The sequence below is a fragment of the Sus scrofa genome, chromosome 7, assembly GCF_000003025.6.
Source record: "Sus scrofa isolate TJ Tabasco breed Duroc chromosome 7, Sscrofa11.1, whole genome shotgun sequence".
In the NCBI taxonomy this organism is placed as follows: domain Eukaryota; kingdom Metazoa; phylum Chordata; class Mammalia; order Artiodactyla; family Suidae; genus Sus; species Sus scrofa.
Genome location: NC_010449.5, coordinates 30627803 through 30652524, shown reverse-complemented (window position 1 = coordinate 30652524; position 24722 = coordinate 30627803). Strand labels below are relative to the sequence as shown.

At 40.2% G+C, this 24722-nt stretch overlaps 1 protein-coding gene across 1 annotated transcript in view; it reads left to right on the top strand.

Moving 5' to 3' along the window:
• Positions 1-24722, top strand: part of C7H6orf106 (chromosome 7 open reading frame, human C6orf106) — a 105372-nt gene that overhangs the window by 14591 nt on the left and 66059 nt on the right.

Here is a 24722-nt window from a genome sequence, read left to right as displayed (position 1 = left end):
AAGTGGGATTGCCACGTCGAAGATATGCCCTTTTGAAGGTTCTTGATAAGCATTGCCAGGTTGCCTCCATGAAGGGTGTACCAATTGATAATCTTACAGTTAGGCAATAGAAAGTCTGCTGAGAATTAGAATTTTTAATTTTTGTAGGGTATATTTATCTGATAGATAAAAGGCATTAATTGTGAAGTCTTAAGTTTTATGTGTGTTGGCTCCTTTTTTTCTAGACTTAACATTTTTATTTTGAAAAGTGTAATAAACCGTGTGTACCCATCATTTTAACAATTATTAATGTTTTGCCTCTTTTTCATCTACTAGAAAACAGGATTTTAAAGCAAATTCCAGCTATGTGGTGACTCTGTTGAGTTGTAATTAAATAAAATTCACCCATTTTAAGTGTGCAATTCAATGAGTTTTATAAATTTATAGCTTTGTATAGTCATCATCATGATACAATTTTAGGACATTTCTATCATTCAGGTAAGATTTATGCCAATTTGTAGTAAGTCCCCAATCTTACCCAGCCCCAGGCAACCACCATTCTGTTTTGCCCATGTTTTTCCAGTTTCCTATTCGTGTTTTAACTTCTTAAAATTTTATTTGGATATATAATCATAAAAATAATAAATGTTTCTTGTGATAAGTTTAGGTAGTACATAAATCCCTGTATTTCCTCTCTTATCCCACTCTACAGAAGTGGCCATTATTCTGTTCTTTTAAAGATATATATTTTTTTAATGTTTTAATGGTTTTTATTTTTTCCATTATAGTTGGATTCAAAGATATTTTGACCTTTGTAGGCATGTATTTGATCAGGATGGTCACAGAGTATTTATGTATGCTGATGAGAAGTTATTGTTATACTTTCCTCCATTCTCCATGCATCCCATCTCCTGGAGTGCCTGTTGTGGCTCAGTGGATTAAGGATCCAGCTTTGCCATGAGCTGTGGTGTAGGTTGCAGACATGGCTCAGATCCTACATTGCTGTGGCTGCGGTGTAGGCCAGCAGCTGTAGCTCTGATATGATCCCTCGCCTGGGAACTTCCATATGCCTTGGGTGCAGCCCTAAAATAAATAAGTAAGTAAATAAAAGTCTCTCAATCCCTTCTCCTAACCATTTCTGTGAAAAAGAACTGTCTTCTGTATGGATAGCTAAGTCATGAATGTCTTCCTTGATAGGTATCTTTAGGTTTTCAGTGCTAGGCCTTGTTGTGAAATTTTCACCTCCACAGTGCTTTAAAACAAACTTTGGTATTTTTTTCTTTTTTTGTTTCTCTTTTTAGGGCTGAGCCTGTGGCACATGCAAGTTCCCCTGCTAGGGGTCAAGTTGGAGCTGCAGCTGCCAACCTACACCACAGCCACAGCAAGCCAAATCTGCAACCTACACAGCATCTAGTGGCAATGTGGAATCCTTAACCCACTGAGCAAGGCCCGGGATCAAACCCGAGTCATCATGGATACTAATAGGGTTTGTAACCTGCTGAGCCACAAAAGAACTCCCTGATATGTTGTTCAGCATGGACTTTAGGCCAAGCCATTTCAGATCCATCATCCACCTTAGTTGTCAAGATTTTTTTTTTTAATTTTTATTTATTTATTTATTTTTTGTCTTTTTTGCCATTTCTTGGGCCGCTCCCATGGCATATGGAGGTTCCCAGGCTAGGGGTAGAATCGGAGCTGTAGCTACCTGCCTACGCCGGAGCCACAGCAACTCGGGATCCGAGCCACGTCTACAACCTACACCACAGCTCATGGCAACGCCAGATCCTTAACCCACTGAGCAAGGCCAGGGATCGAACCCGCGACCTCATGGTTCCTAGTCGGATTCGTTAACCACTGCGCCACGAAGGGAACTCCAAGATTTTTTTTTTTAAATGGGAGAGCTTGGTATGTAGGTCTTATGTATAGAGTCTTATCCTCCTCCTTATACTTTAAAATGCATGCACAAATGGAATCATACTATGCATACTGTTTGTAAATTAGCCTGTTTCACTTCACAATATGGACATCATGTTTCTTTTTTTTTTTTTTTTTTTTTTAATGAACGCATGGTGTTCTGTTGTGGCTGACCATATTTTATTTAAACACTTCCTTGTTGATGGACAGTTTCTAGTTATTTGTTTTTAGAAAGCTGCTTTGGTGTAGATATCTTTATACAAAGTGTAGATACAGTCTTTGAAGTGGAATTGCTGGGGCCGGGTGTATGGGCAATTTAAATTTTAATAGGTAGTATCAAATTCACTTCAAAAGTTGTACCAATTTTCATTTTTACTATCAGTTACAAGATTGCCTATTCTACAACTCTCTTAGCAAGGGAAGAATGATCTTTGTCTTTATATTGTTGCTGATCTGATAGGTTAAATATATATTCATTTAAATTTGTATTGCTCTAATTATGAGTGAGGTAGAATATCTTTCCTTATCTTTTTTGGCCATGTGATTTGATTTGAAATGTCAGCAAATCCTTTCTTAATTTGTCATGTATCAAATGCTTATGTATGTTTTTGGGCTTGGTTTTTGTATTTCTTCCTTTTTTGTATTAGTATGTATCTCCAGTTTTCTAAGGTCGAATAAGAGGTTTAATGTTCACTTAAAAATTTTTTGTTTTTGTTTTTGTTTTTTTTGCTTTTTAGGGCTGCACCTGCAGCATATGGAAATTCCCAGGCTAGGGGGCAAGTTGGGGCTGCAACTGCTGGCCTACATCACAGCCACAGCAATGCTGGATCCTTAACCCACTGAATGAAGCTAGAGATTGAACCTCATCCTCATGGATACTAGTCTGGTTTGTAACCTGCTGAGCCACAATGGGAACTCCCGGAAAAGTATTTTTAAAAGGAAGTACAGGAGTTCTGTCGTGGTGCAGTGGTTAACGAATCCGACTAGGAACCATGAGGTTGCGGGTTCGGTCCCTGCCCTTGCTCAGTGGGTTAACGATCCGGCGTTGCCGTGAGCTGTGGTGGAGGTTGCAGACGCGGCTGGATCCCGCGGTGCTGTGGCTCTGGCGTAGGCCGGTGGCTACAGCTCCGATTCAACCCCTAGCCTGGGAACCTCCATATGCCGAGGGAGCGGCCCAAGAAATAGCAAAAAGACAAAAAAAAAAAAAAAAAAAAAGGAAGTACATTTTATTATAATATAATTTTCATTTAATCCAAATATAAATGCACATGGTTTAAAGGGTAAGGTGGGGAGTTCCCGTTGTGGCACAGTGGTTAAGGAGTCTGACTGGGAGCCATGGGGTTTCGGGTTTGGTCCCTGGCCTGGCTCAGTGGGTTGGGGATCTGGCGTTGCCGTGAGCTGTGGTGTAGGTCACAGATACAACTTGGATCCGTGCTGCTATGGCTCTGATGTAGGCTGGCGGCCACAGCTCCAATTAGACCCCTAGCCTGGGAACCTTCATATGCTGCTGGTGCAGCCCTCAAAAGACAAAAAAATAATAATAATTAAAAAAAAAAAAGGGTAAGGTAGTTATACAGGCTTGTTAAAAGGGATTCTAGACTCCTTTTTTCTTATTTCATTCCCCAAAGGCAGTTTTTTTTTCTTTTAGGGATTTTTGGGCTTTTCCCTCTCTGTTGACTTTTTTTCTGTTTTGACCATTGTCTCTTGACTACCCACAGGGAGATGAGGATGTTACTCTGAGAGAGTCAATGCGGTGGTGAAGAGCAAAGTTCAAAGCCCCTGCTCTTTACTCTGTAACTTTTGGCAAGTTACTCTCTCGGTGCCTTGATTTCTTTATATATAAGGAAAATCCCAGCTTTTATTTGAGCATTGGATAAATAAATAGATGTAAAGATGTAGAACTGTACCCAGCACATGGTAACTTTTAGTTACATTCACCCTATCTTTCATGCTCCCATTTTATTTGTAATTTGATTAAATTAGGTTTCAGTGTTTATGTTTAAACTATTAAAATCTTTGACACTTGAGCCATTAGTTTACTTGTATTCCTTTTCCTTTTCTGCACAGTCTTTTGCACCCCCACCAGAGAATAATTGTCTTAAGTTTTTTGGTTTGCTCAGTCTCATAGATGTTGTAAAAGCTTTATTACTTAAGTTTCAGGTATACAGCATTATAGTTCAACATCTGTGTACAACATCTGTATATAATATCTGTATATAGGATAGACAGAAAATTTTGTTTTGTTTTTTTCTGTATAAGGATCAGATTTTTAAAAAAATTATCCTCAAACTCCTTTGCCAACTATACATCTTTTCTCAGTAGGTTTAGACACTTTAGCTATTCTATCAGTTTTTTGTTGTTGTTGTTTTTTTGTCTTTTGTCTTTTGTTGTTGTTGTTGTTGCTATTTCTTGGGCCGCTCCCTCGGCATATGGAGATTCCCAGGCTAGGGGTTGAATCGGAGCTGTAGCCACCGGCCTACGCCAGAGCCACAGCACCGCGGGATCCCAGCCGCGTCTGCAACCTCCACCACAGCTCATGGCAACGCCGGATCGTTAACCCACTGAGCAAGGGCAGGGACCGAACCAGCAACCTCATGGTTCCTAGTCGGATTCGTTAACCACTGCGCCACGACGGGAACTCCCTGTTCTATCAGTTTTATATTTTCGAAGACGTCTCTTCCCGAGTGTTTGACCAACTATGATTAGACTGGTTGAACTCTAGGTCTGCTGCTCAGATGCCCTGGGGATTTCTTTCATGCTCCCCCTGCTTTGTTGGAACCCCTATTTCCTGGACCCCATTTTTAAAAATTTCCTAAGAATACAGAGGAGATAAAGTTTGAGACCTTCATATCCCATAACTATATTTTACTCTCATGTTTAGTTGGTCACCCAGGTTTAGCTACCTAACTAAGATTGGAAATATTTTTTTTCAAAACTTCGAAGGCACTGTTCCTTTGTCTTCTTTTTTTCCAGTGGAAATGTTGAAATGTGATACTATTCTGATTCTTTGTTCTTTGAGTGAATTCTATTTTTTACCTTTCTGGAAGCTTTGGTAACTTTACTATGTGCCCAGTGTCCTGAAATTTGATGGTGATGCATTCCAGCATGTGTTTCCTTAGGTTGAGCTTAGCTTTGGGAACCCTTTTAGTTGGAAACTGTCTTCTTATTCTTGGAATATTTCCTATTTTTTTTTCTTCCAGTTTAAGATATAATTGACATACAGCACTATGTCAGTTATATCCCTAGTGCTTATTTATCTTATATCTGGGAGTTTGTACCTTCTGATGACCTTCATCCAATTCCCCCCCTGCCTCTGGTAACCACAAATCTGATGTCTCTTTCAGTGAGTTTGTTTTTGAAGTATAGTTGACCTAGAATATTATGTTTGTTCCTGTTACCAACATAGTGATTTGGCATTTCTGTACATATCAAAATGATCACCACAGTAAGTCTAAGTCTAGTTATGATTTGTCACCATACAAAGATATTACATAGTTACTGATTGTATTCCTCACACTGCACATTTCATGGCTGTGACTCATTTATTTTGCAGCTGAAAGTTTGTACTTCTTAATCTCCCTCACCTATTTCTTTCCTTCTCCTCCCCTCTCCCCTCTGTTTTGTTGTGTTGGCTCATTTGTTTTGTTTTTTATTTTTTATTTAAGTTTTTTTTTTTTTGGTGGGGGGCAGTGCTGTGCCTATGGCATGTGGAAGATCCCTGGCTAGGGATCTGACCCACACCACAGCAGTGACAGCATTGGATCCTTAACCCGCTAGGCCACAGGGCAACCCCTGTTTTGTTTTTTAGATCTTGGAAATTTTCTTGAATTAATTCTTTGACTTCCTCTTCTTCCTATTGTCTCTTCTCTTTTCTTAGATCTCCTATTTTTTAGAAATGGTCTGGTCCTCTATTTTGCCTTTTTTTCGTTTTTCACCTTTTGACAAAATTTTTGCTTGGTTTATGAGATTTCCTCCGTGTTGTTTTCTTTAAGTTGCCTTTTCTGTTTGCTTTAGTTTTTTTTCTTTCATATTAGATACTTTACCTTAAATACTTGTTGGTTCTTAGTTATCTACTCTTACTTTTAAGAGTAGGACACTAAAAGTGTATTGCAAGTTAAGGGCCTGACAGCTCCACCCATTTCCTCCAGGGTGGGGCAGTCATCAGGCTGTGCAGTGTTTAGACTATATTAGGGGGTCTGAGGTCTAACTCTTCGGTTTAGGCAAATGCATAGCTCCTCCTGTTTTTATCCATGTCTTCGCCTTCATTTGTGGGGGACCTGGTGCTCTTAATTTCTCTTAATTTCTGAACCTTTTGGGGGTTCCTTTTTTTTTTTTTTTTTTTTTTGTCTTTTTGCTATTTCTTGGGCCGCTCCTGCGGCATATGGAGGTTCCCAGGCTAGGGGTCTAATCGGAGCTGTAGCTCCCGGCCTACGCCAGAGCCACAGCAATGCGGGATCCGAGCCGCGTCTGCAACCTACACCACAGCTCACGGCAACGTCGGATCGTTAACCCACTGAGCAAGGGCAGGGATCGAACCCGCAACCTCATGGTTCCTAGTCGGATTCGTTAACCACTGCGCCACGACGGGAACTCCAGGGGGTTCCTCATTTTAAGTTGGGTTGCATCTCTACTTGTCCCCATTGCTGGCTGAGGAAGAGTCATCTTTCTTAGGGGTGGGCTGTCACTTACCACTTGTCTCTTTGCTTTCTGGCCACCCAGATGTTACCTCCTCATTTTGTCCTTGTGAATTTATAACTCCCCCCACTTGTCTTCTAGTTCATCAGGCAGCTATAGCAAGAATATCATTGTGTGACTTATAAACAATAGAGTTTTATTCCTTACAGATCTGGAGGCAGGGAAGTCCCAAGATCAAGATGTCAGCAGATTTGACGTCTGATGAGGGTCTGATTCCTGGTTTATAGATGAATGATTTTTAATAAGTTTACAGAACTGAGCAACCATCACTAATATTTTCATCATTCCAATAAGATTTCTTTTGCCTGTTTTTAAAACAATTGTTTAAATCTTTTATTTTTTTTTATTAAAGTATAGTTGGTTTACAAGGTTATATTAGTTTCAGGTGTAAGCAAAATGATTCAGTTATAAATTATATATATCTGTTCTTTTTCAGATTCTTTTCCCATATAGGTTATTATGGAACATTGAGTAGAGTTCCCTGTACTATACAGTAAGTCCTTGTTGGTTATTATTTTATTTTATAAAAAAATTAAAAAAAAAAAAGACCAAAAAAGCAAATTTTTTTTAAGGAGTTCCCATCATGGCTCAGTGGTTAATGAATCCGACTAGGAACCATGAGGTTTTGGGTTCGATCCCTGCCCTTGCTCAGTGGGTTAATGATCCGGTGTTGCCATGAGCCATGGTGTGGGTCGCAGATGCGGCTCAGATCCCTAGTTTCTGTGGCTGTGGTGAAGACCGGGAGCTACAGCTCCGATTAGACCCCTAGCCTAGGAACCTCCATATGCTGTGGGTGTGGCCCTAGAAAAGACAAAAAGACCCCCCCCCCCAATTTTTTTTTTTTTGGTGTTTAAATTTTTTTGGCTGTGCCTGTGGCATGCAGAAGTTCCTGGGGCAGGGATTGAATCCACTTCACTGCAGCGACCCAAGCCACAGCATTGACAACGCAGGATCCTTAACCCACTGCACCACCAGGGAACTTCCTCTTCTGCCTGTTTATAGTTAATCCCCATTGCTATCCTTAGCCTTAGGCGGCCATTAATCTTTTATCTGTTTCTAAATAGTTGTCATTTCTTTGCTTTTTATTTCAATGGAATCATTATAAGTGATCTTTTCTATCTGGCTTCTTTTACTTAGCATAATGTTTATGAGGTTTATCCATGTTTTATCATCTGTTAGTATTTTGCTCATTTTTATTGCTGAGTAATTTTCCATTGTATGGATATATCACATTTTGCTTATCCATTCACCAGTGATGGACATTTGGATTTTTTCTGCTTTTTGGCTATTGTGAATAAAACTGTTGTGAGCAGTTTTATTTCTTCTGGGTTGATACCTAGGAATTGATTGCTAATTTTATGTTGTAAAGTTACATTTAATTTTTTAAGAAGCTACCAAACTCTTTTCCAAAGTTACTACCATTTTACATTCCCACCACAGTTTATGAGCGTGCTCTCTATGAACTTTATACCCCCTTTTTTTTTTTCTGAACCATTTGAGATAAACTGCAGACATCATGACATTTCACCCTTTAGTCCTTCAGCAGATAACTCCTAAGAACAAGGACATCTTCTTACCTATCTGCAATATTATTGTCCCTTCCAAGGAATTTATCGTGGAAATCCAATATACAGTTCCTACCTAGATTTTCCTATTTGTTCTCTAAATGCTCTTTATAAGTTTTTTAAAAAATCCAGAATCTTCTCAAACATCTCGCATTACATTTGATTGTCATATCTTTAATCTAGAACAGTCCCTCACTTTTGTCATTTGCATGTTTTATGATCTTGACTTTTTTCTTTTTTCTTTTTTTTTTTGTCTTTTTGCTATTTTTTGGGCTGCTCCCACGGCATATGGAGGTTCCCAGGCTAGGGATCCAATCGGAGCTGTAGCCACTGGCCTCCACCACAGCGATGGCAACGCTGGATCCTTAACCCACCAAGCAAGGCTAGGGATTGAACCCGCAACCTCATGGTTCCTAGTCGGATTCGTTAACCACTGCACCACGACGGGAACTCCGACCTTGACATTTTTAAGAGTCCAAACCAGTTTTCCTCTAGAGTGTCTCATACAGTTGACTAGTCTCTTTCCTTATAGTTAGTCAAATTAAATGTTGTTGTTAGAAATAATAATATAGATGATTCTGTGTCATCTACTGCTAGTTTGTCCCTTTATTATGGTAAATTTGAATATTTAGTGAAGATGGTATCTACCTATTATTCTCTTTTGTAATTAATAAGTAATCTATGAGAGACTGTGAGTATCCTTTTCCCCAGAACTCTTTCTCCTGTTGTATTTTCCGTTGATGATCCTTGCTTGAATTGTTCATTGCCTGGTGGTTGCAAAAAAATAATTTTCTAATTCTGTATTTCTTTCTATATTTGTTAGTTGGCAGTGTCTTGTAAAGATATTGCTAATTTTTAAATGGAATTTATCAGAGTCTTGAAGGATTTATGGTGAATGAAACAGATTTTGTTTTTCTTAGTAGTGGGGTGCTAAATATATTTACATTACCCTCAGCCACAGAGGATCCAAAGAAAAGGTACAAGAGAGAGAGATCTCAACCTTTTTAAAGCTTGAAATGTATAAACTCTTGCACTGCGTTTGCATTATTTGGGGATGTTTGCTGCTTTTCTTTCTTTGAGAGACCACTCTTTTTTTTTAGGAAGAATCAGAAAAACCTGTAGAAACATTTCCCCCCAGCTTCTTAGTATTTTTTGTAAACCAAATTAGGTAATTTTTTCCCCATGTTTCTTTGGATGGTTTTGTAATTTTTTTTTTTTTTTTTTTTTGGTAGTAATTTAACTGGTGGTACTTATGCAGTGTCATGTAAAGTGGCTATTTTAAAAATCCTTTTCTTCTGTAATGTATAAGAAATGCCCTGGTTGAATGAGCTGTCCAAACCTGACTGCCCAGCTGTGAAAACATGAACAGAATATTTGAGACTGACTGTAACTGTCGTAGGCCTTTTTTAGGCGATATTCTTTACATGTCGTCTTCCTTGTTTGTTCTCAGTGATTAGTTGCTACTAAAAATGGCACCAATTTCTAACATTTTTATGTTGTCATTTAGATTAGTTTGTAAAAGAAAAAAAAAGGCCTGATCCTCTCAAGTTTGTGAGCTGTGATAAAATCTACCTTTATCCTAGTCTTTCTCCATGTTCCAACCAGTTTAATTTAGCCTTTCAGTCTAAGTATGTAGTTTTTTAAGGTCCCTATCTCATATGTACTAGAGAACAGCCAAATATAGCCACAGAGTATTTGGAGATGGGTTGGCTGCAGGATGAGCAGAGTAGGCACTAATGCCATGTGACATTATTTAGTTGTGATGATAACATTGCATTGACTTTGTTCATCATATTACATAGAACTTGGCCAAGATTTATTTACCTTTTTGTTCTTAGAGACGAGAATAAAATTATGTAGGGTCTTAGGCATGTACCCTAGTTTCCAATTCCTAGGGCAGATATGCTGAGGCTTACTTTTTAAACATTTCTTTTGGCTGTGCCTATGGCATATAAAAGTTCCCAGGCCAGGGATTGAACTTGAGCCACAGCAGTGACAACTTAACAGTGATCCTTGGAATTCTTGCTGTGGTGCAGCAGGATCAGCTGTGTCTTAGGATTGCTGGGCCGCAGGTTGAATTCCTGGCCTGGCACTGTGGGTTAAAGATCCTGAGTTGCTGCAGCTGTGGCTTAGGTCACAACCGCAACTCAGATCTGATCCCTGGTCAGGGAACTCCGTATGCTACAGGGTAGCCAAAAAAGAAAAAACAAAACAAAACCCCAAACAAAACAGTGATCCTTAACTTCTAGGCCACAAGGGAACTCCTGAGGCTTACTTTTGTTTTATCTCCAAAGATGGTATGGTCATCATGGTTCCCTAAGGGAGATGAAACTGAAGATGCTTTGAAGCTGGCCCCTTGAGTGCACCGTCAGGAAGTCCTTAGGCAAGATGTATTAGATAGGTGTGGAGTATTTTTTTTCAAAGCTGTGTAAAAGATGTGAGATTTTTTTTCAAAGCCCCTGAGTTTTTTTTTTTTTTTCCTTCTCTGTGCACAGAAACAACAGATAGATTAGAGACTTGAATGTTGGTTTACAATTTAGCGTTTTGGCACTTTCTCCTTTTTTAAAAATGAAAAGAATAAAAGTTCCTAGCGTTTTTTAGAAAGTAGCCCTCTGACTAGGCTGTAGGATAAGACACATTTTGACCATTGCTGGCTTATTCTAAGTTCCTTGTGAGGTGAACACACTTTTGAAAAACATAATTATAGATTTACTTGATCATTTTGTAACTGTTACTTTAAATTATGTCCCAAAGAAAGGTTTATGAACAACAGTAAACCACAAATGTTTTGTTTATGAGGATAGTTTTGTCTGAATCACATTTTCTGTTTGTCATTCTGGGACTTTTGGGGTATCAAACATTTTCATGTCTACTCTGGGTATGTCTACTCTGTTCTAGTAGCTTCAGAAATTTTGGTTAGCACTGAGCCTAGCAATTGTTTATCTTTTCAGGAAGTATCCATGACAGTTAAATGGGTGGGGTGGGGATGGGGGGAGAAGGGGCAAGAAAAACAGGAATTACTTCTAAATATGCATCTTTAATGGATAATTGAATTCCTGAGAGCAAAGTTCTTTTGAAGGACAATGACTCAGCAGAAAATAGTACCTTTTTATTTGTAACGTTTCTTTAGTCTGCTTTTATAGTCATAGTTTTTTTTTCCTTGTATGATGAATATTTTCAAACATATAGCAAAGTAGAAAGACTAATATAATAGCCATTGTATTTGTTTTTTGCTCTTGTTAATAAATTACAACAAACTTACTGGTTTTAAAAAACACCAATTTATGATTTTATAGTTATGGAGTTCAGAAGTCCAAAAAGAGTTTCAGAGGACTAAAATTAAGATGTAGTATCAGGGCTGTGTTCTTGCTGGAGAATTAGTTTCTTTGCCTTTTCCCACTTCCAGGGACCACATAGATTCTTAGGCTTATGGCCTCATTTCTCCATCTTCAAAGCCAGCAGGTCATGTGAGTCCTTCTCACACTGTTCTCTCTCTGGTTCCATCTTCCAGTTCCCTCTTCCACTCTTAAGAAAGTGATTACATTGCATTCAGCTGGATAATCTAGGCTAATGTTCTCTCTCCAGGTTACCTGATTAGCAACCATAAATCCCCTTGCCATCAACATAACATATATGCACATCACGGAGGTATGGACATAATTGAGGTGATGAAAATGTTCTGAAAAATGGTTTTACAGTTCATTCATAACTTTACTAAAAATCATTGATTTGTGCAGTTGAAATCGGTGGATTTTATGCTGCCTAAGTCATACTCGAATAAAGTTGTTTTTCTAGCCTTTAGATGTTCTCCTTTGCTTTTAGGAGTAAGTCCAAAGTTCTTCTTAAAAAATTTTTTTTAAAGTTTTATTGAAGTATAGTTAATGTTGTGATAATTTCTGCCGCACAACAAAGTGACCCAGGCATACATATACACACATCCATTCTCTCTGATTCTTTTCCTACATAGATTATCACAGAATACTGGGTAGAGTTCTCTGTGCTATACAGCAGGTCCCTGTTGGCCAGTCGTTCCATATAGCTCAGTGTGTATACGCTAATTTGTCTTTTCTAGGGCCGCACCCTCGGCATATGGAGGTTCCCAGGATAGGGGTCCAGTCGGAGCTGTAGCCGTCGGCCTATGTCAGAGCCACAGCAACATGGGATCTGAGCCACATCTGTGACCTACACCACAGCTCATGGCAACGCCGGATCCTTAACCCAGTGAGCAAGGCCAGGGATAGAACCTGCCACCTCATGGTTCCTAGTCAAATTTGTTAACCACTGAGCCACAATGGGAACTCCCCAAGTTCTTAATGAAGTGTATTGGTCTCGTCCTAATTAAATTTTTAAAAATTGCGGCAAAATAGACATAACGTAGAATTTACCACCTTAACCATTTTTATATGTACAATTCAGTAGTGTTAAACATATCGTGCAGTTGGTCTCCAGAAAGCTTTCATTTTGCAAAACTGAAACTCTTTACCATTAAACAAAAAAACATTCATTTCCCCTTTCCCTTAGCCTGTCAGTTGTTATTCTCCTTTCTGTTTCTATGAATTTGACTACTCTAGATTCCCCGTATAAGTGAATAATATAGTATTTGACTTTCCATGACAGCTTATGTCTCTTAGCATAATGTCCTCAAAGTTCATCCGTGTGTCACATGTGGCAGTTTTTCGTTTTTAAGGCTCAGTAATTGTATGTATATACTACATTTTGTTTAATCCATTCATCCGTTGATGGACACTTGGGTTGCTTCCATCTTTTGGGTGTTGTAAATAATGCTAGTTTTATCCTGCAATTGCAGCCACTCAGTCATATCATCAGGCCCCATTTCTAGTTCTCTTGCTATACCCATCACATCTGCAGTTACGTCCTCTAGGGAAGAAGACCTGAACCCTCCAAGTCATCCACGAGGATGAGGGTTGCAATCAGCTCCTTCCAAACCCCTGTAAATATTCATCTTTTGACCTCCTCCCACAAATCACCAATGTCCCTAATGGCATCCAGAACGGTGAGTCCTTTCCACAGGGTTTTCAAGGGACTGCCCATATCTACCAGAGAATCACTGTCTGTGGCAGCTATAGCCTCACAGATTGTATTTCTTGGAAGCCGAAGGCGTCCCCCCAGTGGCACAGTGGGTTAAGGATCCGGTGTTGCCACTGCAGTGGCTCGGGCCCCCACCGTGGCACAGGTTCGATCCCTGGCCCTGGAACTTCTGCATGCCATGAGTTTGGCCAAAAAAAAAAAAAAAAAAAAAAGACTTGGAAGTTGAAATGACTCCTTGACCCATGGCTGCAGAATGGGTGTTGTGCTGGCAGGCTTGAAAACCACATGAATCTCAGTGTTTGTGTCCAGCAGAGCTCTTGGGTGACCAGGAACATCATCGGCAGTCTCAGCAGTGGGCTTGAAATATTCGCAGACCATGTGGCAAAAAACAGATGTACGGTCCTCCAGGCTTTGTTGTTCCATGTACAGAGCGCAGGCAGGGTAGAGATTTAGCAAAGCTCTTAAAGGCCCCGGGGTTTACAGAGTGGGAAATGAGTACTGGCTTCAACGTACAGCCACCAGTTACATTAGCCCTAACAAAAACTCTGTCCTCTGAAGCCAGACACAGAAAGTCCTAGACGACATCTTCTTGAGACCAATATAAAGCTCTTCCATCTACACTGAAAATCGATTGTTAGTACAGCCACCTTCGTGAATCTTCTTACCCACATCATCTGGAAAACTTGCTGCAGCTTCTGCTTCAGCACGTGCCGCTTCACCTGGCACTTTTATGTTATGGAGATGGCTTCTCTCCTTAAACTTCAAGAACCACCTCTGCTAGCTTTAACCTCTCTTTCTGCAGCTTCCTCACCTCTCAGCCTTGTTCACAGAGTTGAAGAAGAAGGCCTTGCTCTGGATTAGGCTCTGGCTTTAGGGAATGTTGTGGCTGTTTGATCTTCTGTCCAGACCACTCAAACCTTCTCCACACCAACAGTATGGCTGTTTTACTCTCTCATCATCTGTGTGTTCACTGGAGTAGCACTTTTCATTTCCTTTAAGAACTTTTCCTTTGCTTTCACAGCTTGGCATGTTGACATGCCTTCCTCAATAAGCTTAATCATTTCTAGCTCAAAAGCTAGAAAAATGTGGGAGATGTGTGACTTTCCTTTCACTTGAACATTTAGAGGCCATTGCAGGGTTACCAACTGACCTAATTTCAATATTGTTGTGTCACAGGGAATAGGAAGGCCTAAGGAGAGGGAGAAAGATGGGGGAATGACTGGTTGGTAGAGTGGTCAGAAAACACACAGCACTTATCAATTAAGTTCATAGTTGTTTTGTTTTGTTTGCTTTTTAGGTCCACCCTTGCCGCATATGGAAGTTCCCAGGCTAGGGGTCAAATTGGAGCTGCAGCTCTCAGCCTGCGCCACAGCAGCACAGGGTCTGAACCATGTCTGTGACCTACACCACAGCTCACGGCAAAACCGGACCCTGACACACTGATTGAGGCCAGGGATCGAATCTGCATCCTCATGGATACTATAGGATTTGTTTCTGCTGAGCCACGACAGGGACTCCTAAGTTCATGGTCTTTATGGGTACAGTTCATGGCATTCCAAAACAGTTACAATAGAAACATCATATATCACTGATCATAGATCACTCTAACAAATATAATAATAACAAAACATTTGAAATGTGAGAATTAACAAAATTGTGACGCAGAGACACAGAATGAATGCTGATGGAAAAATGGTACTGATAGACTTGCTAAGCTGCAGGTTTGCTACAAATTTTCAGTTTTTTGTTGTTTTACCCGGGGCTCTACCCCCAATGGGCTTATGGAATTTCCCAGGTCAGGGATTGAATCTCAGCTGCAGCTGGGACTGTGCCACTGTTGGGGCAGTGGCACTTCCTTAACTCACTGCACTGGGCTTGAGATCGAGCCCACAGCTCACCAGCAACCCTAGCTGCTACAGAGAAAATGCCAGATCCTTAATCCCCTGTGCCACAGCGGGAAATCCCAAACTTTCATTTTGTTTAAAAAGAAAACAAAAAGCAGCTATCTGTAAAGTGCAATAAAGTGTAGCACAATAAAATGAGATATGTTTATAGTCCCATTATAAAATTGTGAGGGCTGGAGTTCCTGTCGTGGTTCGGTGGAAATTAATCCAACTGTTATTCATGAGGTTTCGGGTTCAATACCTGACCTCGATCAGTGGGTTAAGGATCCGGCGTTGCCATGAGCTGTGTTGTAGTTTGCAAATGCGGTTCAGATCCTGCATTGCTGTGGCTGTGGTGTAGGCCAGCAGCTGCAGCTCCCATTTGACCCCTAACCTGGAAACTTCCATATACCATGGGTGCGGCCCTAAAAAGACAAAGAAAAAAAAAATTGTGAGGGATAAATGTGATAAAAAGAAAGGAAAAATACAGTTGCTCACGGGTTAGGGGTGCCAACCCTCCATGCTTTTGAAAATCCCTGTATAACTTATATTTGGTCCTATATCAGCAATTCCAAATCCATGGATTCATCCAGTCTTGGATCATGTAGTATTTACTGTTGAGTAAATCTCAATATAATGGACCTGCATAATTCTTTTTTTTTTTTTTTTCTTTTTCTTTTTGCTTTTTAGGGCCACACCCACGGCATATGGAAGTTCCCAGGCTGGGGGTCGACTCGGCTTGGAGCTACAGCTGCCAGCTTAACGCCACAGCCACAGCAGCACAGGATCCAATCCTGGACTGCGACCCACACCACAGCTCACCACAACGTCGATCCCCAACCAACTGAGTGAGACCAGGGATGGAACCTGCAACCTCATGGTTCCTAGTCAGATTCGTTTTCCTCTGCGCCGTGACGGGAACTCCTGACCTGCATAATTCAACTCATGTCCAAGGGTCATGTATTTTGCTCACTAATGTATTCCATTCAGCAGATATTTATTAAGTACTTGCTATATGCCAGGCACTGTTCTCAGCCTGAGGGATACAGGCATAAAGAATCAGAGAGAGAATATGTTATCTTCTGTAGTGCACATGCAAGTGCACAGCAAGCTTATGGTCATCTGTTAACTCACTTCACTGGCAGAGAACTGAAGGCTTGGGCCCGGCTTCCCCGAGAAAGATTCCTCGAGTCTGCTTTTCTCCATGACCATACTTGAGAGGAGACAGGATGTGGGACCAGCGTTGGAGATAGTTCATTTATGAGGGCTTTGCTGCTTTAGCTTTCCTCTTGCAATAAAATGCTACTTTTTGGAGCCAGGGCTTGACTAGGGGTAAAAAAATTATAGCCTCCTGATGATAGAACTCCTTTCAAACTTAAGTTCACTGCTTATCCATTTCATATTTGAACCTTACCTTTGATAAATTATCAATTCCAGTAGTATTAATTAGGTCTTAGTCTCCAAGATTGTTAAAGCAAATTGCTAACACTGGCCCTTAGCTCTGCTTATCATTCCAGGTTAAAGGTCTCTACTCAGGGCATGGATGGGTAATTCTGGATTGAGAGCTTTCTCAAATCTTCTGTGGAATGTCAGCCCCCAAATTTCCCCTCTTCTCAGCTACGTTGCTTTCAGATATGCTTTATAATGAGAAGCAGATAGCAGTTGCAGGGGGAGAGCCCTGGGGCTATCTACTTTGTATATGTCGGATTTCACAGTTTCTTAGTTACATAGAAAATTTATTTGCTGAAATTCAGCAATTTTTTTCTTTTTTTCTTTTTTGGCTGAGCCTGTGGCATGTAGAAGTTCCCAGGCCTGGAATCGAACCCACTGGAATCGAACCCACACCGCAGCAGCCACCCAACTGCTGCAGAGACAACACCAGATCCTTAACCTGCTGCACCACAAGAGAACTCCTCAGTAGTCTTTATTTGACTACTAGAGGTTTCAGATCTCAGGCTTTAGCCAGAAAGTTGTATTCTGTCTTTTTTCTGGAAGGCCAGATTGGATTGGGTTGTGTTTTAACAGATTGGATTGTCTTGCAGATTTTCACTGAAGTTTGCAGTCTTCTGGTTTTCTTTTATTGTCCAGGCTCCATCTAGCTTTGGAGTGCATATGGAGTGTAACCAATTACTTTGCTACATACAAGGCCTACTGCCTTGCTCAGCCAAGCTAGAGGGGAGCCCAGTTCTTTCTACTTCACCTTGACTTTGATATATATACATTGTGGGTTTAACTTTTGAAATACTTTCAGTCTTGTGTCATTTAGGACTTTATTGGAGGTGAACCAGAGCGCTGTCTTAAGTGAGCTTGAATAAAAATGAGAATGAATGAGGATACAGGAGTATCTTAGAACCTAAGCTAGTAGTTCATTTGGGTTTCAGAAGCAGCCAGAACCATGGACTTGAATGATGTCAGGCCTCTCTTTTTCTGGCTGATTGTGTTTGTGGTGTTCTCGCAACTCTCATACGTCTTGTGCCTTTTGCACATTCTCTCCCTCTATCTGAAATCTTCCTTCACCCCCTTTCTCTAGGTGGTTAACTAGTTCATTGGGTATAGTTTTGATGCTACCTAGTTGATGAAGCTTTTCCTGAATTCCTGAGTTTGAGTAAGGTATTTTCTGTAGTTTTTGTGGTCCTTGGTTGTGTTTCTTCTCTGACATTTACCACATTGAATTGTGATAACTTGTTTCCAAATCTTTCTTAATAGACTTTGGTGTTCCTTGGTAATAAAGACTTATCTTTACATTTGTAGTACCCAGAGCCATGAACAAGTGAAAAATAAATATAAAAGAAGTATATGTACTTATCAATTGGCAGATAGGGAAAAAGGTTTTGTGCTTATAATTAGGTCGACTGATTCTTACATAAATGTTGTTGGTTCCTTCAGTCCTAGAAACTGTGTTTGGTGGGAATGGAAATATCTTTTAGGGTGATCCAAGAAAAAGTGTACCATACTTGAGTTATGGTGAGGTGCAGTGCATGTCTCAGCTTGTTTTCCCATTCAGTTTCCCATGTCGGAGCTTTGCTATTTATTGTACTTTCCATGGAAGTGTCACCAAAGGCTAGCTAGGACTGCATATACATAGGGCAAAAATCCCACTCACACCCAAGAGTCTGTCCAGCTCTTTTTTTTCTCTTAAAAACGTTTGACTGGAGTTCTCTTGTGGCTCAGTGGGTTAAAGGTCCAGTGTTGTCACTGCAGCAGCTTGCGTTGGGGTGGTGTAGGTTCGAACTTTTGTATACTGTGGGCATGGCCAAAAAAAAATTTTTTTTTTTTGTCTTTTGCCATTTGTTGGGCCGCTCCTGCGGCATATGGAGGTTCCCAGGCTAGGGGTCTAATCGGAGCTGTTGACACCAGCCTACGCCAGAGCCACAGCAACGCGGGATCCGAGCCGCATCTGCGACCTACACCACAGCTCACGGCAACGCTGGATCGTTAACCCACTGAGCAAGGGCAGGGATCGAACCCGCAACCTCATGGTTCCTAGTCGGCTTCGTTAACCACTGCGCCACTACGGGAACTCCCAAAAAATTTTTTTTCATCTTTTTTTAACATGTGGTGCTGTTACAGTTGGATAACCACAGGCAAAAGAATGAAGTTGGACCCCCTACCTCACTCGTGTACAAAAATTAACTGAAAATGGATCCATGACCCAGATAAAAGCTAAAACAATAAAACTATTTGAAGAAACAGGGATATATCTTCATTACCTTAGATTTGGCTGTGATTCTTAGATTTGACATCAAAGTCACAAGCAGCAAAATAAAGACTAGATAAATTAAACTTCAACAAAATTAGAAACTTGTGTGCGTCGTCGAAAGCCATTATCAAGAAAGTAAAAGGACAGGCAACATAGTTGAAGAAAATATTTCTTGGGAGTTCTTTGGTGGTCTAGTGGTTAAGATTTGGCACTTTCACTGCTGCGGCCCAGGTTCACTCCCTGGTCTGGGGACTGAGATCCCACATCAACCCATTGCATCTATCAAATAAGGGCCTAGTATCCAGAATATGTAAAGAACTCTTACAACTGAACAACAGGAAAACAAGCAACCCTAGTAAAAAATAAATGAACAAGGGATATTAATAGACATATCTCCAAAGAGGATGTACAATAGCCAACAAGTATATGAAAACTTCCATATGCCAAGGGTTCAGGCCTAAAAAGCAAAAAGAAAAAAAAAAGAGCAAAGAACACACATGCCCATACAGACACTTGTATGTGAATGTTTATAGCAACATTACTCATAATAGTCAAAAGATGATAGAAACAACTGAAATGCCTATCAGCAGATGAATGGATAGACAAAATTTGGTAGGTACATATAATGGTATATTATTTAGCCATAAAAAGGAATGAAATACTGATCATCATGCTGCTATTTGGGATGCATCTCAAAAATATTATGCTAAGTGGAAGAAGGCAGAGATAGAAGTTTGCAGATTATATGATTCCTTTTATGTAAGTTACCCAAAACAGGCAAATTCATAGAGACAGAAAGCAGATTTGTGGTTGCCAGCAGCTGTGGGGGGAGGAGGAAGAACAAGGAGTGATTCTGTTTATAGGGTGTTCTCAACGGGTATGAGATGACTTAAGAGTTTTGAAAGTAGAGGTGGTGGTTGCACGATGTTGTGAATGCAGTAAATATCACTGAATTGTATATATTAAGTATGTAGTTAATTGTTGTGTGAATTTCACCTCAATTTTTTTTAGAAAGGAAAAATAGTTTGATCATGATCATTAGCCAAAGGGACTCAGAAATTAAACTCTGCAATGCTAGTGTCGAGTTGCTGTATCCTCAGCATCTGCCCCCCTCTGCCCCCTTTTAAACAATAGGCCAGTTGTGTTTTCTCAGATGTCAAGAATGCCCAATGTAAGATGGCTTTGAGATTCCCTAATTTAGTAGTTCAACTACATCATCAAGGACACAGCAGTTATTTCCCTCTTTCTGATCTATCATCCTCAGCATATCAGTTTCATCCTCATTAGGTCGTCTGAGTGTTCCCTAGGTGGCTGTTTTTTTTTTTTTTTTTTTTTTTTTTTTAATCTTGCAGTGGTGGGAAAAAAAGATACCTTTTCTTTCTGTTTTTTTTTTTTTTTTTCCTTTACCTTTGTTTTATAAACTTTTCTTTTTTTCCATACCCATAGCATGCAGAAGTTCCTGGGCCAGGGATTGAACCCCTGCATTGTTGGTGGGAATGTAAGTTGGTGTAGCCACTATGGAAAACAGTAAAGAAATTTCTTTAAAAAACTGAAAATAGGGCGTTCCTGTTGTGGTACAGCAGAAATGAATCCAACCAGTATCCATGAAGATGTGGTTTTGACCCTAGGCCTCGCTCAGTGGGTTGGGGATCCGGCATTGCTGTGAGCTGTGTTGTAGGTCAAAGATGCAGCTCAGATCCTATGTGGCTGTGGCTGTGGCTGTGGTGTAGGCCAGCCAATTCAACCCCTAGCCTGAGAACTTCAGTATGCCACCAGTGAGGCCCTAAAAAAACCCAAAAAACAAAAAAACAAAAAAAAAAAAAACCATTCGACCCAGCACTCCCACTCTTGGGCATATATCCAAAGAAAACTTTAATTCGAAAAGATACATGCACCCCAGTGTTCATGGCAGTGCTATTTACAATAGCCAGGACATGGAAGCAACCTAAATGTCTATTGACAGAGGAATGGATAAAGAAGATGTGGTACTATACACAATGGAATATTACTCAGCCATAAAAAGAATGAAGTAATGCTATTTGCAGCAACATGGATGGACCTAGAGAGTATCATACTAAGTGAAGTAAGACAGAGAAAGACAAATATCATATGATACCACTTTTATGTGGAATCTAAAATATACAAACAAACTTATTTACAAAACAGAAATAGACTCTCAGACATAGAAGACAAACTTAGAGTTACCAAAGAGGAAAAGGGGTCGGGGAGAGAGAGATTAGGAGTTTGGGATTAGCAGATCCAAACTACTGTATGTGAAATAGCTAGCAATAAGTTCCTACTGTATAGCACAGGGAACTGTATTCAGTATAAACCCAAATCACTTTGCTGTGCACTAGAAACTAGCATGATATGTAAATCAACTGTGCTTCACTTAAAAAATAAAAAATGAATAAAGTTTTACCATTTTAACTTACTACAATTCTGTAGTATAAAGGATATTCACAGTGTTATGTAACCATCACCATCATCCATCTTTGCTTGTGCCCTTTTTTCCCCTGTTACACTACCTCCCTTTGTTCTTCAGGACACTTAACCATTTGAAATCAGAGAAAAACTTTTCTTGAGCAAAAACACTGAAGGAACTGAGACGTTTAACCTTTCAGGCTGGGCCTCATGCTGAGTTAGTGCCTTCCCTTTCCCATCTCCTCAGCCAGCTCTGTTTCATGCAGTTTCTTATTGGCTAGTAATAATAGTTGCATATGTTGTTTTGAACAGAATACAGTGCTATCATGTCTGCTTGTTCTTACATTGAATTGGAGCTGTTTAGTCTATTCTTGCTGTTCCTTGGCCCAGTGAGTTAGTGATCTAGATGGTCCAGGTGCCAAGGAACTTATACCCACATTTTAAGTTGTGTACCTTCCTGATAGATTAGAGCACCACTGGGCTAATGTCCACTCTCCACCTTTTACTTGTAAAATGAATATGCTTTGTCATCCTTCACTCCTGCTTCCTGCCAGGAATCCAGTTCACTACTTTCAGTTTCACTTCGTGCTTTAACAAATATTTCCTAATCTGTGGCTAAATTTCCTATATAATAGAGGTACAAGTAAGCAGGTTTTTTGGCTTGACTGTGGGATGAAGGCTGATTTGAGGAGGGAGATGAATCTGCCTAAGTAGGGTAGCTGGACTTTTCCACTTGTTAGTATTTCTACTGCGCTCGTCTCTGAGTCCTGTCTGATATGAGGTGGAGCCAAGTGGCGAAATATGACACAGGCTGAGGATAAGAATTGGCAGTTGTCCTGAGCGCACAAATAGTTTCTTCCCTCTCAAGCATATTTTACAGCCAAGTGAACAGAAAACAATTCAGGCTGTTTGCCTGGGACCTTCGGCAGAAAAATTATCTTTATAAAATGTGGACACTTAGTTTTTATGAAAAGCTTTCAGAAGAACAAAGTGCAAACTAGGCTTATTTTTCTCTCCCTCATTTTATCTTTGATCTCTAAGTATAAGGCTGATTCCAGATGTACTCCTAAGCCTATTTGTGGGTGGTAGGGTCTGGGCCTCCCCAAGTTTGACCAGTCACATATTCTTCACTTTGGATCACAGTCAGCTAGATAAGGAAATTTCTAGAAGAGTCTAAAGTCCAAGTGTTCCTATTGAATGGTCAAGTAAACAGGCACAGTTTGGACCCTGGCCCAGCTCTGCGCTGTGTAAATTTTATCTAGCACACACGGGCCGGCAGCTGGTAGTGGTATAATTCCAGGCAGTACTGATTAATACTACAGGCCACCCTTGCATGAGCCTTGACCTGAGGTAGCTGCTCTAAATATAGCCTTCCTTTCTGGCAGCTGCAAACACCTGGAGGAGCAGACAGGCCCCCAGCAGAAAAGTATTTGCTGTTAATAGCATGTCTCTTCAACAGTTGTGTACTGTCAGAACTTATTTCATGCTATGTTTGTGCATAATTAAAAGCAACCCGCTGAATCCATTGGCTTATGGTTGGGTTATGTTTGGAAAAGGCTATTTTTGCGTGGTTAAACTGTGGGGTCTGGGAATGATGTCACTGGTTTGAGGAAGACCATAATAAGAGAAGCAGTTACCGTAATTTCTTTGATCTCTAATGAACATAGCTTACTTAAACCCTTTAGTGGCCTTTGGTTTCTGGCACTGATGAACCATGCTGTCAGTCATGTGATTCTGTTCAATTAGAAACTCTGATTTGTGTGCTTGGAGTTCCTTCGTAAGGGGGCTTATAAGCATGTAAGTAATTAAAAAGAAAATTTACAAAATGGTACTTCCGAAAAGAAACTACAAATGACTTGTAAACATATAAAATACATTTAACTTCTCATAAAAAGAGAAAACTTTCTCTCGAGAAAACCATTTTAAGACCTCACTGAGATCTTATTTTTTACCTATCAGATTGACAAAAATCCAAAACGTTGGAGAAAAACTGTTGATGAGCCAGTGGGGAAATAGAAACTGTAGTACATTCTTTTTTTTTTTTTGTCTTTTTGTCTTTTTGTCTTTTTGCCTTTTCTAGGGCCGCTCCTGAGGCATATGGAGGGTCCCAGGCTAGGGGTCAAATCGGAGCTGTAGCTCCAAGCCTTCACCACAGCCACAGAAACACGGGATCTGAGCCAAGCCTGCGACCTACACCACAGCTCACGGCAACGCCAGATCCTTAACCCACTGAGCAAGGGCAGGGATCGAACCCGCAACCTCATGGTTCCTAGTCGGATTTGTTAACCACTGCGCCAGGACAGGAACTCCTGTAATACATTCTTGATGGGAGCATTCCTTAAGTATATAACTCTTTTATTTGAGGGAAGTTTAGATAAAGCCACAAATATATGCCTTTTGACTCAGCAGTACCACTTTTAGGAATTTATCCTATAGGGATGCACTTATATATAAAACTATGTGGCTTAAGCTTATGCTTGGAAGAATTAAAGATTAGAAACAAACTCAAAGTGGACTGGTTACATAAATAATGGTGTGTTTATAGTGGATACGGCTATAAAAAAGCAGTTAGGATACTCCTTTTGTACTGACTTAGAAATGTCCTCATGATACAGTATTAAAAGAATAAAGAAAAGGGTAGTGTATAATATGCTACCAATTGTGTAAGAATGGTGAAAATAAGAATGTAATTTGCTTGTATGTGCATAAGGAAGTTTTGGAAGGATATTTAAGAAATGTGTGTGTGTGTGTGTGTAGGAAAGAAGAGAGAAGATGAGTATTTTCTATTGTAAGAAACTTTTTAAACCATGCACATGTATTGCTTTTTAAAAAAATTAAATAATTAGGGAGTTCCCTTCGTGGCGCAGTGGTTAACGAATCTGACTAGGAACCATGAGGTTGCAGGTTCGATCCCTGGCCTTGCTCAGTGGGTTAAAGGATCTGGCGTTGCCTTGAGCTGTGGTGTAGGCTGCAGACATGGCTTGGATCCTACGTTGCTGTGGCTCTGGTGTAGGCCGGTGGCTACAGCTTCCGATTCGACCTCTAGCCTGGGAACCTCCACGTGCCGTGGGAGCGGCCCTAGATAAAGCAAAAACAAAACAAAACAAAAAAAACAAAAAAACAAAAAACAAAACAAAACGAAAATTAAATAATTAGAATGTTTAATTGTTTTAATTAAAATCTTTTATTTTAAAAAATTCAAAAATTCTTAAAATTTTATTTTATTTTTAAAATTTTTATTTAATTAATTTTCTTATTTTTGCTGCAGCACGTGGAAGTTCCCAGGCCAGGGATCATACCCAAGCCACAGCAGTGGCAACATCGAATCCTTAACTGCTAGGCCACCAGGGAACTCCCTAGAATTTTTTTTTTTTTTTTGGCTTTTTAGGGCCACGGGTGTGGCATATGGAAGTTCCCAGGCTAGGGGTCAAATTGAAGCTGCAGCTGACAGTTAAAGCTACAGAAACACAGGATCCGAGCTGTCTCTGCAAGCTATACCACAGCCCTTGGCAA